This window comes from Populus nigra, chromosome 2, assembly GCF_951802175.1.
Source record: "Populus nigra chromosome 2, ddPopNigr1.1, whole genome shotgun sequence".
Classification (NCBI taxonomy): domain Eukaryota; kingdom Viridiplantae; phylum Streptophyta; class Magnoliopsida; order Malpighiales; family Salicaceae; genus Populus; species Populus nigra.
In genome coordinates, this window is record NC_084853.1 from 1,508,326 (window position 1) to 1,522,849 (window position 14,524).

Sequence of the window (14,524 nt, forward strand, 5' to 3'; positions counted from 1 at the left end):
ATAATCAAGGCTTCTTTCAAGGATTTGTGCGGATTTATTACTCCCAATAATATTTTGGATATTCGTCCTTTAAGGATTTCTTTATCCAAACATTAGTGGTGAATAATAGATGAATTCCCCCCAAAATAAGATTTTTATATTTTTTGGAATATTGGCCAATACCCTTTGGAGTTTTACAAACATGTTGTAAAATCCATAAATGCAAGAAAACAATTTTTTTGTTGTGTTTAAGAAATCCATGTGAAAATACATTTTCAAAACTTCCAATATTTTTTTGTTTATAAAAAACGTTCAAAATATGTTAGGGTATTGGCCGTATGCAACACACAAGAAAATATTTTTTTTTATATTTTTTTTCAAGACGCAAACATCACAATTAGAAATAAACACCAAAATGGAAAGTAGCAAGCCATCATTCATATTACAAGAAACTTGAAACAATTCGTAACAAAAATCGTTCAAAGCCAAATCAACTTAAAATTCTGTACACTGGAAAGGACTAAGCCCATATGCATGAGGGAGCCAAAGTTTTGAAACTGAAATTTTGAAATAAAAAATCCTACTGCATGTGACAATGACTCATGATCTATTTTCTTTTTAACAATCCGGGAGAAACTGCCATGCTAGTTTCATACAAAAAGGAAGAGCTTGGGACGACATGCTTTTATAACACATATATATCACGGACTAGCAACCAAAACAGACCTGGCCGGCTATTTCAATTAAAAAAAATGGAAGGACACGAACAGAAAAGGGAGCTGCTGATGAAGAAAACAACAGCCCCCTCCCCCGGTTCTTTAATTCTGAACCAGCGAAAGAAAGGAGATACAAAAGGAAAACCAGAGGCTAGCCAACTCTTAACATAGTCACCCATCCAAAACTCAAAACCACGGCAGAAACAACACAAGTCAAGCATTCATTGTACAGTCTAACATTTAAAACGAATGTGCAAAGCAAAGACAAAACAGGTACAACAGATTTAAAGGCAGCAAAGGAGGAGGAAGTGAAGACTTACCTGCAGGTCTCACCGTCTTCTTTTCTGCAGAAGATGAAAGAAAACCAAGCAAACGTTGCTGTCAAGGTTTAGCAGCAAAGTTCCCTCTCCGTCTTGTCTTTTTTTTTTTTTTCCCTTTCCTCACAATAACACCAGAATGCAAGAAAAGAACGCTATCTATTTACTGCGTTTTCCTTACTCTCTCTCTCTTGCGTTTTTTTTCTTTGGTCTTTCTTTGCTGTGTTTTCTACTCTCTTTCTGCTCTTTTTCTCCCCCTTTTGCTAGGTCATTAGAGGGGTTTATATATAGTCTAGAATATCTCTATTTAGGAAAGATTTAATGCATTCATTCTAGGACGTAAATCCCTACTGATTTGCAGTTAAAAAAACACAAAAAGGAAGCTGCAATATTCTGATTTTGTGCTGGTGCTTTACGTCTGATTTCTTTCCAGTTTTAGAGGAGGGTGTGGCTATTTTCTTTCCTTCCATAGGGCCAGCTGCTCCCTTTCAAATGAGGCAAGAAAAAACATGGTTGCAGCTCCAAAATTCAGGCATGATGATAAAGGAAAAACAGCAGGAATTTGCAGCCAAAAAAGGAAAGAAATCAGCTGGAGGGTGCAGCTGCAAGGTCCTATTTTCCTTATTCGGTGTGGTAAAAATCTTGTCATTTATGATGATCCAACCCCCCTCTCCAGCTTTCAATGTCCTTCTTCAATTCAATCCCTCAATTTAGCACATTTCGATTCAGTCCTTGCCCCAAAAAAAATCCTTCGAATCAGTCCCGCGAACTTGGGCAAAAATCCTTCTTGCGGTCAGGAATCCCTGCTTTCACACTAGATATTCAAACGGGAATATCTTGAGCTTCTGATATCGAAATCAAGCGATTCAAAAGCCTAAATTTATCTACGTGTCTAGGACTACAACTTTGATGAAGGAGTTGAGGTGAGATAAAATCCTTTTATAGAACAGAAACTGGCAGTAATCTAGTTGGTCAAAAGGGATTTCCAGGTCTGACTCAAAAACTGATGAATGCCAAGAATCCTGATATGACTGAGAGTATGAACTAAGAACAAAAATCACAAAGACTAAGCCAAAAATAGAATTTTTTTTAGTGCAGACTCGGGTCAATATCCTTCTCGCGGCAGAATTCTCTGCCTTCACATTAGATATTCAAACAGGAATATCTTGAGCTTCTGCTATCGAAATCAAGCGATTCAAAAACCAAAATCATCTACGCGTCTAGGACTACAATTTTGATGAAGGAGTCGAGGTGAGATAAAATCGTTTTATAGAACAGAAACTGGCAGTAATCTAGTTGGTCAAAAGGGATTTCCAGGTCTGACGAATGCCAAGAATCCTGATATGACTGAGAGTATGAACTAAGAACAAAAATCACAAAAACTAAACCAAAAATAGAATTTTTTTAGTGCAGACTCGGGTCAATATCCTTCTTGCGGCAGAATTCTCTCCCTTCACGTTAGATATTCAAACAGGAATATCTTGAGCTTCTGAAATCGAAATCAAGCGATTCAAAAGCCAAAATCATCTACGCGTCTAGGACTACAACTTTGATGAAGGAGTCGAAGTGAGATAAAATCGTTTTATAGAACAGAAACTGGCAGTAATCTAGTTGGTCAAAAAGGTTCTTGATCTGACAATGCTAAGTATCCAGATCTGATTGAGAATCTGCCCTAAGAACAATGATCCCTAGGACCTAATAAAGGTGTAGGTCAATTTTTCAACATGTCATGAGTGACAGAATATACCTAGGATGGTTAGATATCGAACGAAAACAAGTCAGAATCAGAGCCTAAGCTGGAACAAAACAATTGTGACAGCAGCAGAACCAATTTATTATGCAAATTCTGAGGGACTTATTCAACCTTAAAGACCAGATAAAAAAACGAATTTAGCATTATGAAGACTCCTGATCAACCTAAGAAAACCTGATGATTTTGGTAGTAAAGGGGAAGGATAAAAAGAGCAGAAAACAGCTCAAACAAGGTTTCAAAACACAAAATATTTCTTTCTGTGCTTTTGTCAATCTTCTGGCGAATATGAGCTAAACTCCTATACTCTGCTTAAAAAAGTATACACCGTCTCTAGCACGTGGGGTCCGAAAATGAGTAACAACAAGATGCATGCACTGTTGGAAAGGTAGAGCAATAAGTTTAGCAATGATATTCTGGTATCGTATTAATTTCAATCAACTTGTTTTATTTCCCAAAACTGCAACTTTTCTTTTTATGTTTACGTTCCCCTCCTGCATATGATTTTTGGTTCTTTAGAACCTAAAGATGGTTAAAATATAAGCTGCCAATCTCAGGTGGTGATGAGATGCTTGAACTGCGGGGGAGGGAGAGCAATAAGTTTAGCAATGATATTCTGGGATTCTATTAATTTGAATCAACTTGTTTTTTTCCTCAAAACTGCAATTTTTCTTTTTATGTTTACGTTCACCTGCTGCATATTTTTTTGGTTGTTTAGAACCTAAAGATGGTTAAAATGTAAGCTGGCAATCAACGGTGGTGATGAGATGCATGCACTGTTGGAAAGGTAGAGCAATAAGTTTAGCAATGATATTCTGGTATCCTATTAGTTTCAATCAACTTGTTTTATTTCCTAAAAGTGCAACTTTTCTTTTTTTGTTTACGTTCACCTGCTGCGTATTTTTTTGGTTCTTTAGAACCTAAAGATGGTGAAAATGTAATCTGACAATCAACGGTGGTGATGCGATGCTTGCACTGCTTGAAGAGGAGAGCAATAAGTTTAGCAATGATATTCTAGGATCCTATTAATTTCAATGAAATTGTTTTTTGTCCCAAAACTGCAACTTTTCATTTTATGTTTACGTTCACCTGGTGCATATTTTTTTGGTTCTTTAGAACCCAAAGATGGTTAAAATGTAAGCTGGTAATCAACGGTGGTGATGAGATGCATGCACTGTTGGAAAGGTAGAGCAATAAGTTTAGCAATGATATTCTGGTATTGTAGTAATTTCAATCAACTTGTTTTATTTCCTAAAACTGCAACTTTTCTTTTTATGTTTACGTTCACCTGCTGCATATTTTTTTGGTTCTTTAGAACCTAAAAATGGTTAAAATGTAAGCTGACAATAAAGGTGGTGATGAGATGCTGGGATGCGAGATCAATAAGGTTCACAATGATATTCTGTGATCCTATTAATTTCAATCAAATTGTTTTTTTCCCAAAACTGCAACTTTTCTTTGTATGTTTACGTTCCCCTCCTGCATATGATTTTTGGTTCTATAGAATCTAAAGATGGTTAAAATGTAAGCTGGCAATAAAGGTGGTGATGAGATGCTGGGATGGGAGATCAATAAGGTTCACAATGATATTCTGTGATCCTATTAATTTCAATCAAAATGTTTTTTTCCCAAAACTGCAACTTTTCTTTTTATGTTTACGTTCCCCTCCTGCATATGATTTTTGGTTCTATAGAATCTAAAGATGGTTAAAATGTAAGCTGGCAATAAAGGTGGTGATGAGATGCTGGGATGGGAGATCAATAAGGTTCACAATGATATTCTGTGATCCTATTAATTTCAATCAAATTTGTTTTTTCCCAAAACTGCAACTTTTCTTTTTATGTTTACGTTCCCCTCCTGGATATGATTTTTGGTTCTATACAATCTAAAGATGGTTAAAATGTAAGCTGGCAATAAAGGTGGTGATGAGATGCTGGGATGCAAGATCAATAAGGTTCACAATGATATTCTGTGATCCTATTAATTTCAATCAAATTGTTTTTTTCCCAAAACTGCAACTTTTCTTTTTATGTTTACGTTCCCCTCCTGCATATGATTTTTGGTTCTATAGAATCTAAAGATGGTTAAAATGTAAGCTGCTAATCTAAGGTGGTGATGAGATGCTTGCACTGCTGGAAAAGGAGACCAATAAGTTTAGAAATGATATTCACGCATCCTTTTAATATGAATCAAATTGTTTTTTGTCCCAAAACTGCAACTTTTCATTTTATGTTTACGTTCACCAGCTGCAGATATTGTTTGGTTCTTTAGAGCCTAAAGATGGTTAAAATGTAAGCTGGCAATCAACGGTGGTGATGAGATGCTTGCACTGCTGCGAACGGAGAGCAATACGTTTAGCAATGATATTCTGGCATCCTACTAATTTCAATCAAATTGTTTTTTTTACCAAAACTGCAATTTTTCTTTTTATGTTTATGTTGCGATGTCGCGGTCGCACAAATTAATTACCCTAGCTTCAAACACAACACACAAGATAGTATAGAGCAAGCAAGGGGTCGATCCCACGAGGAAGATTCAAGTCAGATTTTTATGCTAGATGATATGCAATTTGGGGGGGGGGGGTTGGACGTTATCTAGGCTAAAGCAAAAGAAAACAGAAAACTATCAAACTAAATTTAATAAAATCAGAAAATTATCAAGAGAACAAACCTTGGTCACAAGCACACATCCACCTACAGAAATCAGAACTGATCATGGAAACGAAACATCAATTTATATTCTGAATATTTATCTCTTCTTAACATTAGTTAGTTAACGGATCTGCCGTATAACTAGCCCTAACCATCAAACAACTACAGTGTCCGCACTAGTAATTTAATTCAATGGCAGCCTTAAGAACTAGATAAGTTGATTAATCAAGAAAACATAACTGTCCGCAGTCTATGTTTGATTTGATTGAATGTTCTCCCTAAGATTAATAACGTAGATCCGCCACAATTATTAAACTCAGTTGCTTCACAAGTTCATATACCACAACTCCGGTTTTGATATTAAACTTAACAATAGATTGTCTACAATAATAACTTAGAGTCCGCTCTAGCAATTAAAATAAACAATCATAGGAAAAATAAGCATAGGAGAACAAACATATTCATCATATAAACTGAAAAGAAAAGGTAAAATAAATCTCACAGTTCTTGAAATCCGAAGGTTTCCGTGTCCTTGCAACCAAGAAAAAGTGTTTAGCCTTGCATGTTTGTTGAACAACTAATCAAAAAGAAGAAAGAATGCATAATTTAGGGTTTCTTAGAGGAAGGGGGCGTTTTTCTCTCCTTGGCTGGCTGCTCCCCTTCTCTTCTCTCATTCTTTTTATATCCTAGGAAACCCTAGGTCTCTATTTTACAAAATAGTCCTCCATTAAGTAGACTGTTTACATTTAAGAACTTCAATAACTATTTTCCTAAAAAGGAGAAATAGCCTTGCATGAAATCTTCAAGCTTTGATTTAGAGGAGCTAAATTGCTGAAATAAAAACTTGGATATCGGTTTAAATGCTTCGGAATGTCATTTGGACTCGTTTCTTCACGAAACCTGTTTGCTGGCAGAATTCAGATGTCATCTTTGAAAAATCATATCTCCCTCATATGACATCGTTTTTAGCTGAAAGTTTGAGCGTTTATATAACTTTGAGTCATGAATCCAACAAAATTGAGTTTGCATCAATTGGACTTCTGTAGCTCCAGATATTCAAGTTGGAATGGCCAAAGGTCAACACTGGCAGATTGCGAGATTTGACTTTGAAGGCTGCGATTTCCATGCTCTTCCTTATTTTATTTTCTTGCCTTAGATGTCCAGAAAGGTATGGATGTTACCTTTTTAATTCCACTAGAATCACTTCATTTCAACCTCTAGAGCTCACGCTCTGCACAAAACATCGACTGAAGGTCAAATCTGCCAATTATCTCCAATTTACTCCTTTTTGCATCTTTCATCCAAAAGTGCCTTCAAAACATAAAACAAAGAATATCAAGGCATTTTATATATAAAACATAGGCAAAACACTAGTTAAATGTGGGTGAAACTATTGAATAATATGGTTGCATCAAATACCCCCACACTTACCTCTTGCTCGTCCTCGAGAAAGGATAGGTAAAACCAAATTGAAGTTAAATTAAATGAAATCACTATGACTAATCTTCTAATCTCCCATCAATATCCAAGAATATATGCATTATAAACAAGAACACAATTAAGAAGGATAAAGAGTATAAATTTTCATGAATTTATTTACATGCAAACTTCAAAACTTAATTAATCGTCGGGATTTAAATGAAATCTATGCCATGCCAAAGTGATAGGTCCTCTCATTGATATACACTCCAACACTCACGTGTTTAGGGCTTATGTGTTTAAATCTCTCAAATTCAATCAATGAATATGTTCTACTATAAGCTTGCTCTTCAATCTCATCTCCATTAATAACATATTACAAACAATGCATGAATCAAAAGGTCTTATTTTCTGGTTGTAATGGGGCTAAGGTAAAGGTGAGGTAAAAGAGAGTAAAAGAAAAAGGTTCAAACCAAAGAAAGTAGAGCATTCTGAAAAATGATATTTCAAACAAGATATTCCATCGAAGCACATAAATTTTCCATCTTTAATCACCAATGCTTAACTTCTTTTGATTTCAAGCTTTTTCAATATAAAATCTTAAGAACATAAAGGAACACTTTTTTCTTTTTCTTTTTCTTTTTTCTGTTGTTTTTTTTTTTTTTTTTTTACCTTTGGCAACTTTGCCCATCTTTTCATCAAACATCACTTCTTCTTTCTTTTCACATAATTTCCAACCATAATTCCATGAAATATCACTAGTATATGCTCTACTAATCCTTGGCCAAGGGAAAAGGAAAACATATATAAAGTTAAGGCTTATACATGGATAAAGCAAAGAAAAGATAAACAAGCTCAAAAGGGGTTTACTAAGGATAATATGCTTTAGGTTGGCTTTTTGGCTCAAATGGTTAAAATTCCTAATGCCTTTATCATCTTCATGTATGTATGTAATATGAATGTAATCTCAACAAGATATGAAGCAAGTTCTAAAGATACATATCATTGAAAGAAGGCACAATCAAAGAATATAATGTTGAAGGCTCAAAAGCTTGCATTGGTATAACACTATAAAGTCAACATGGCATATTCTCAAAGTCAATCCCTAAACCAATTAAACCTTAAAACTTGCATGCACACTCCTTCATTCGATTTATATCTTCATCTATCTCAACTAATTCTCATACATAATACTCATATTCTCAAAAACCAATGGGAGTTCAAAAGATCAAACATAATTTTTTTTTATTTTGAAAAATAACAAAGAAAACCAAAATTAGAAAACCAACATTCTCCCAATACCCCCACACTTAAAACATAACATTGTCCTCAATGTTAAAATAAAAGAAAAGGAATATTGGAGAATGACAAAAATAAAGTAAAATGCGAAAAATAAAAGACAAGGGAAAAAGAAAGCAAATCTGTTTTTTTTTTTTTGTGCTGGGTTGCCTCCCAGTAAGCGCTTTTGTTTTATGTCATTGGCTCGACATGTTGCATGCCTATTCTTCATAGATTGGTTCAGCTAACTCCGCAGAAGCGGTGAGTTCTGTCGTCCAACCTTCATAGAAAGGTTTCAAGCGATGCCCATTGACCTTGAGTACTTTGTTGGTTTCTAAACTTGTAATTTCAACTGCACCATAAGAAAAAACATTAGAAACAACAAATGGTCCAATCCAACGAGAGCGTAACTTTCCAGGAAAAAGTTTCAAACGCGAATGATAAAGAAGGACTTTGTCTCCAACATTAAACTCTTTTCTTGTAATCATTCGGTCATGGAGACTCTTAGTCTTTTCTTTATAAATCCTTGCATTCTCGTAAGCATCATTTCGAATCTCTTCCAACTCTTGCAATTGCAACTTTCTTGCAATCCCAGCAGCATCATAATCCATGTTACATTTTTTAATGGCCCAAAAAGCTTTGTGTTCAAGCTCCACCGGTATATGACATGCTTTTCCATAAATCATCCTATAAGGTGACATTCCTATAGGTGATTTGTAAGCAGTCCGATAAGCCCAAAGTGCATCACCAAGTCGTAGACTCCAATCTCGCCGGTTAGGTTGCACTGTCTTCTCCAAAATGGACTTGATTTCTCGATTTGAAATTTCAGTTTGGCCATTCGTTTGAGGATGGTATGCTGTGGAAGTTCGATGAGTCACATGATATTTGCGTAACAATGCTTCCATTGAACGATTGCAAAAATGAGTGCCACGATCACTAATGATAGCTTTAGGGATTCCAAACCTGTCAACTATGTGAGTCCTGACAAAATCTAAAACAACCTTAGCATCGTTAGTTCGTGTGGCTTTTGCCTCAATCCATTTGGACACATAATCAACAGCAAGAAGGATATAAAGATTGCCAAAAGAAGAAGGAAATGGACCCATAAAATCAATACCCCAAACATCAAAAATTTCACTCACAAGAATATTTGTTAAAGGCATTTGATTCTTGTGAGTGATATTACCTGTTTTTTGGCATTTTTCACATGATTTGCAAAAATGATATGCATCCTTAAAAATAGAAGGCCAATAAAAACCACTTTCAAGTACCTTGTGGGCCGTTCTTTTTGCTCCAAAATGCCCACCACAAGAATGAGAATGACAAAAGGTAAGAATGGAATGAAATTTATCTTGTGGTACACATCTCCTAACTACTTGATCCACACAAAATTTCCACAGATAAGGAGTATCCCAAAAATAATATTTAGCATCAGCTCGTAACTTGTCTTTTTGGGATGTAGACAAACCTGGAGGGAATTCTTTGGTGACTAAATAGTTCACCAAATCAGCATACCATGGTCTTGTAGAGGAATGTAACACATACAACTGCTCATCGGGGAATGTCTCTCTTATTGTTTCGGTTTGTATATCCTCAGTCCTTAGTCGGCTCAAGTGATCAGCCACATGATTTTCGGCACCTTTTTTGTCTTTGATCTCAAGATCAAATTCTTGTAAAAGCAAGATCCACCTAATCAATCTTGGTTTGGACTCCTTTTTCTTCAAAAGATACCTTAAAGCTGCATGATCAGTAAAAACAATGACTTTTGTACCAAGTAGATATGACCTAAATTTTTCAAGAGCAAACACCACTGCAAAAAGTTCCTTCTCAGTTGTATGGTAATTGCATTGTGCACCGTCCAACATGCGGGAAGCATAGGCGATAACATGCAAATTCTTCCCAATTCTTTGCCCAAGGACAGCCCCTACCGCATAGTCACTTGCATCACACATTATCTCAAAAGGCTCATCCCAATTTGGTGGTTGGATGATAGGGGCAGATGTGACATGCCTCTTAAGCTCATCATGGGCATCTTTACATGCTTGATCAAACACAAAATCCACTTCTTTGGCTAATAGTTTGCACAAGGGTGCTGTAATCTTTGAGAAATCTTTAATAAAGCGTCGATAGAAACCTGCATGGCCAAGAAAAGAACGAATTTCCCTCACGCAGGAGGGGTAAGGCAATGATGAAATAACGTCTATTTTAGCTTTATCAACCTCTAATCCATGTGAAGACACAACATGCCCAAGAACTATTCCTTGTTCTACCATAAAATAACACTTCTCATAGTTTAAGACAAGGTTAGTTTCAATGCACCTTTTCAAGATCAAAGATAAATTTTCTAGACATTTATCAAAAGAATCACCATACACCGTGAAATCATCCATGAAAACCTCAATTATTCTTTCAACATAGTCAGAAAAAATACTCATCATGCATCTTTGAAAAGTTGCAGGTGCATTACAGAGACCAAAGGGCATTCTCCTATATGCATATGTACCAAATGGACATGTAAATGTAGTCTTTTCTTGATCCTCAAGATTAATAACAATCTGATTGTATCCACTATATCCATCAAGAAAGCAATAAAAAGACTTACCTGCTAGGCGTTCAAGCATTTGATCCATGAATGGTAATGGAAAATGATCTTTGCGTGTAGCAAGATTTAGCTTTCTATAATCAACACACATTCTCCATCCACTCGAGATGCGAGTAGGAATGAGCTCATCATTTTTGTTTTTCACCAACGTGATTCCGGTCTTTTTAGGCACCACATGGATTGGCGCAACCCATTTACTGTCCGTGATGGGATAAATGACTCCTGCATCTAACAGTTTTAAAATTTCAGCTTTCACTACCTCCATCATAGGCGGGTTCAACCTCCTTTGCATTTCCCTTGTTGGTTTCACATTGTCCTCCAATAGTATGTGATGCATACACATTGAGGGACTAATGCCCTTGATGTCAGCTAAAGTCCATCCAATGGCCGTCTTGTGATCACATAACAATTTCACAAGTTTTTCCTCTTGCGTATTTGTCAAACCTGATGCTATAATAACGGGAAGTGTATTGTTGTCGCCAATGAATACATACTTCAAATTATCAGGCAAAGGTTTCAATTCTAACTCGGGTGCCTGTAAAATAGATGGCAAAAGCTTTTTATGTGAGAGTACTAAATCAACAAAGACATTACCATGGGGAACAGTTTGCAATGATTGCAAAGCCAATGCTGATTCGTGCACGTTTTGGGGAACACATATGTGCCTCTCCATCTCTTCTATCTCGGTAAAATCATAGCCATAGCTCAAAGCTACGCTTAATCCATCCTCACAATCAAAATCAAAAACTTGCTGCACACACTTATCAACTTGGTCATAGCATGTGATAGAATAAACATTGCTATAAGGATATTTCATTGCATCATGAAAATTAAATTCAATCTTTTCATCTCCTACTTCCATAGACAAAGTATCCTTACCACAATCTATCCTTGTATTGGCAGTTTTCAAGAATGGTCTCCCAAACAATATAGGAGTGCTGTTTGATGAATCACAAGAATCATGTTCCATATCAAGAATATAAAAGTCGCATGGAATGACCAAACTATCAATCTTAACTAGGACATCTTCTATCACACCAAGTGGGTAAACAAAACTACGATCCGCAAGTTGTATTACAATGCTAGTTTTATTCAAAGGCTCAAGACTAAGAGAATCATAAACATGTTTGGGCATAACACTAATGGATGCACCTAAATCGCATAAAGCTCTTTTAAAACTAGCATTACCAATAACACATGGGATAGTAAACGCACCTGGGTCTTTTTGTTTCAAAGGCAGATTCTTTTGAACAACGGCAGATACAACTTCACCCATACTTACCGTTTCATGACCTTTCAGTTTGAAAGCTCTCTTAGTAGTACACAACTCCTTCAAGAATTTTGCATACTTGGGAATTTGCTTGATAGCATCAAGCAAAGGAATGTTGAGTTCTACTTTCTTGAAAACCTCTAAAATCTCTTTTTCTTTGTCCTCTTTCTTTGTCCTAGAAGAACTCACAGGAAAGGGTGGAATTGTTTTAAAACTGGAAGTCATTGATTGAGGACTTACCTTTAGAGTGTTGGTCGTGGTTTCAATTTGTGAAGGAGAAGGATGTTTCTTTTTTGTACTCAATTCAGTTTCTATCTCTTCTTCTTCCTCCATCTCAATTTGTTTCGACCTTTTCTCTTCAAGTTCTTTCCCACTTCGCAGCATGATCGCACTAACATTCTCTTTAGGATTCAATGCTTGGGAGGGCAATTTTCCATTCATTTGTGCTTCCAATTTCCCCACACTTGAAGCTACTTGCCCCATTTGCTTCTCCAAGTTATGAATACTTGACCTTGTTTCCTGTTGAAAAGACATGACATTTTGTTGCAAGGTCACAGTGTTAGAAGCCAAAGTTTTCATCATCTCACGAAGATCATCACTGGATGACGACCCCATAACATTGGAGTTTGTGAATGAAGGGGGTTGTCTTGCTTGATAATTCTGTTGGGGCTGAAATCCATGGGGATGGAATTGTCGGCCTTGATTGCCTTGTTGAGGCTGGTTCCCATACCGTAGGTTGGGATGATCTCTCCATCCAGGATTGTACGTGTGGGAAAAAGGATCATACTTACGCTGAGGTTGTCCATTGAATGCTCCATCAACTGCATTAGCTTGTTCAATGTAATCTTCTTGCATTGTTGGGCACATATCTGAAGCATGTCCTTGTAAGGAGCATATGCTACAAACTTTCACCTGCTGTACATTGCCACAAGCCAAAGAACGCACAAGAGAAGTAAGATCATTAACTTTATTCTCAAGGTTAGAAATACTTATCTCATTTACTCGTTTATTTGCAAAGTCTCCACGAGTGCCAAACTGTTTCGAGTTGGCTGCCATGTTTGAGATCAATTGGCGTGCAGCCTCGGGTGTCTTATCTACCAATGCCCCTCCACTTGCAGCATCAATGATACTACGGTCAGTAGGCATTAATCCTTCATAGAAATATTGAATGAGCAGCTGATCGGGTATTTGATGATGAGGGCATTGAATGCACAGTTGCTCAAATCTTTCCCAATACTCGGAAAGTGTCTCTCCATGAGATTGTCGAATCCCACATATTTCTTTCCTTATGTTGGCAACTCGAGATGCTGGGAAATACTTCTCAAGGAAGATCTTCTTCATGCCATTCCACGTTCCAATTGAACTTGGGAGAATGGAGAAAAGCCATACCTTTGCTGCCCCTTTTAAAGAGAAAGGGAAAGCTTTCAACTTAACCTGTTCTTCATCAACTCCATTCGGTTTCATGCCAACGCAAACCATATGGAATTCCTTGAGATGAGTATGAGGATCTTCTCCTGCAAGACCATTGAAAGTTGGTAGCAAATGTATAAAACCAGATTTGAGCTCAAAGTTTACATTATTGTCGATGTTTATGCACAATGGCTGATTTTCCACGTTAGGAGCAGCAAGCTCCTTGAGTGTTTGTTGTCGTGCAACAGCCATGGTGTTAAGGCGAGCTTCCTTTCGTAACCTGCGTAAAGTTTTTTCTATTTCGAGATCCAAATGCACTTGAATTTGATTAGTAGAACGGGTTACTGGCATAAATCATCAAGAAAATTCAAAATAAACCAACCACACAAGAGATCGAAAACAATGCAAATTGTACGAAAATCCTACGGTAGAAAACAAAAACTGCCTAAAAACCCTAGAAAACAGCGGAATTTGGCCTCGATAAGGTGGGGCTAGTGGTACCACTAGTCCTGTTTAGAACGTCGTTTCCCTTCAGGAAACAAATGGCCGATACCTAATTCCACCAAAAAATCTGTTTTGAACAGTACCGCTGCCGTAATGAACAGTACCGCAGCAAACAAAAATTCTGTTTTTTTTTTTTTCAGAAAAAGAAATAACAATCACAGCAAATAAAAATAATAGCACAAGAATCAACTAAAATTACTTCCCCGGCAACGGCGCCAAAATTTGTTGCGATGTCGCGGTCGCACAAATTAATTACCCTAGCTTCAAACACAACACACAAGATAGTATAGAGCAAGCAAGGGGTCGATCCCACGAGGAAGATTCAAGTCAGATTTTTATGCTAGATGATATGCAATTTGGGGGGGGGGTTGGACGTTATCTAGGCTAAAGCAAAAGAAAACAGAAAACTATCAAACTAAATTTAATAAAATCAGAAAATTATCAAGAGAACAAACCTTGGTCACAAGCACACATCCACCTACAGAAATCAGAACTGATCATGGAAACGAAACATCAATTTATATTCTGAATATTTATCTCTTCTTAACATTAGTTAGTTAACAGATCCGCCGTATAACTAGCCCTAACCATCAAACAACCACAGTGTCCGCACTAGTAATTTAATTCA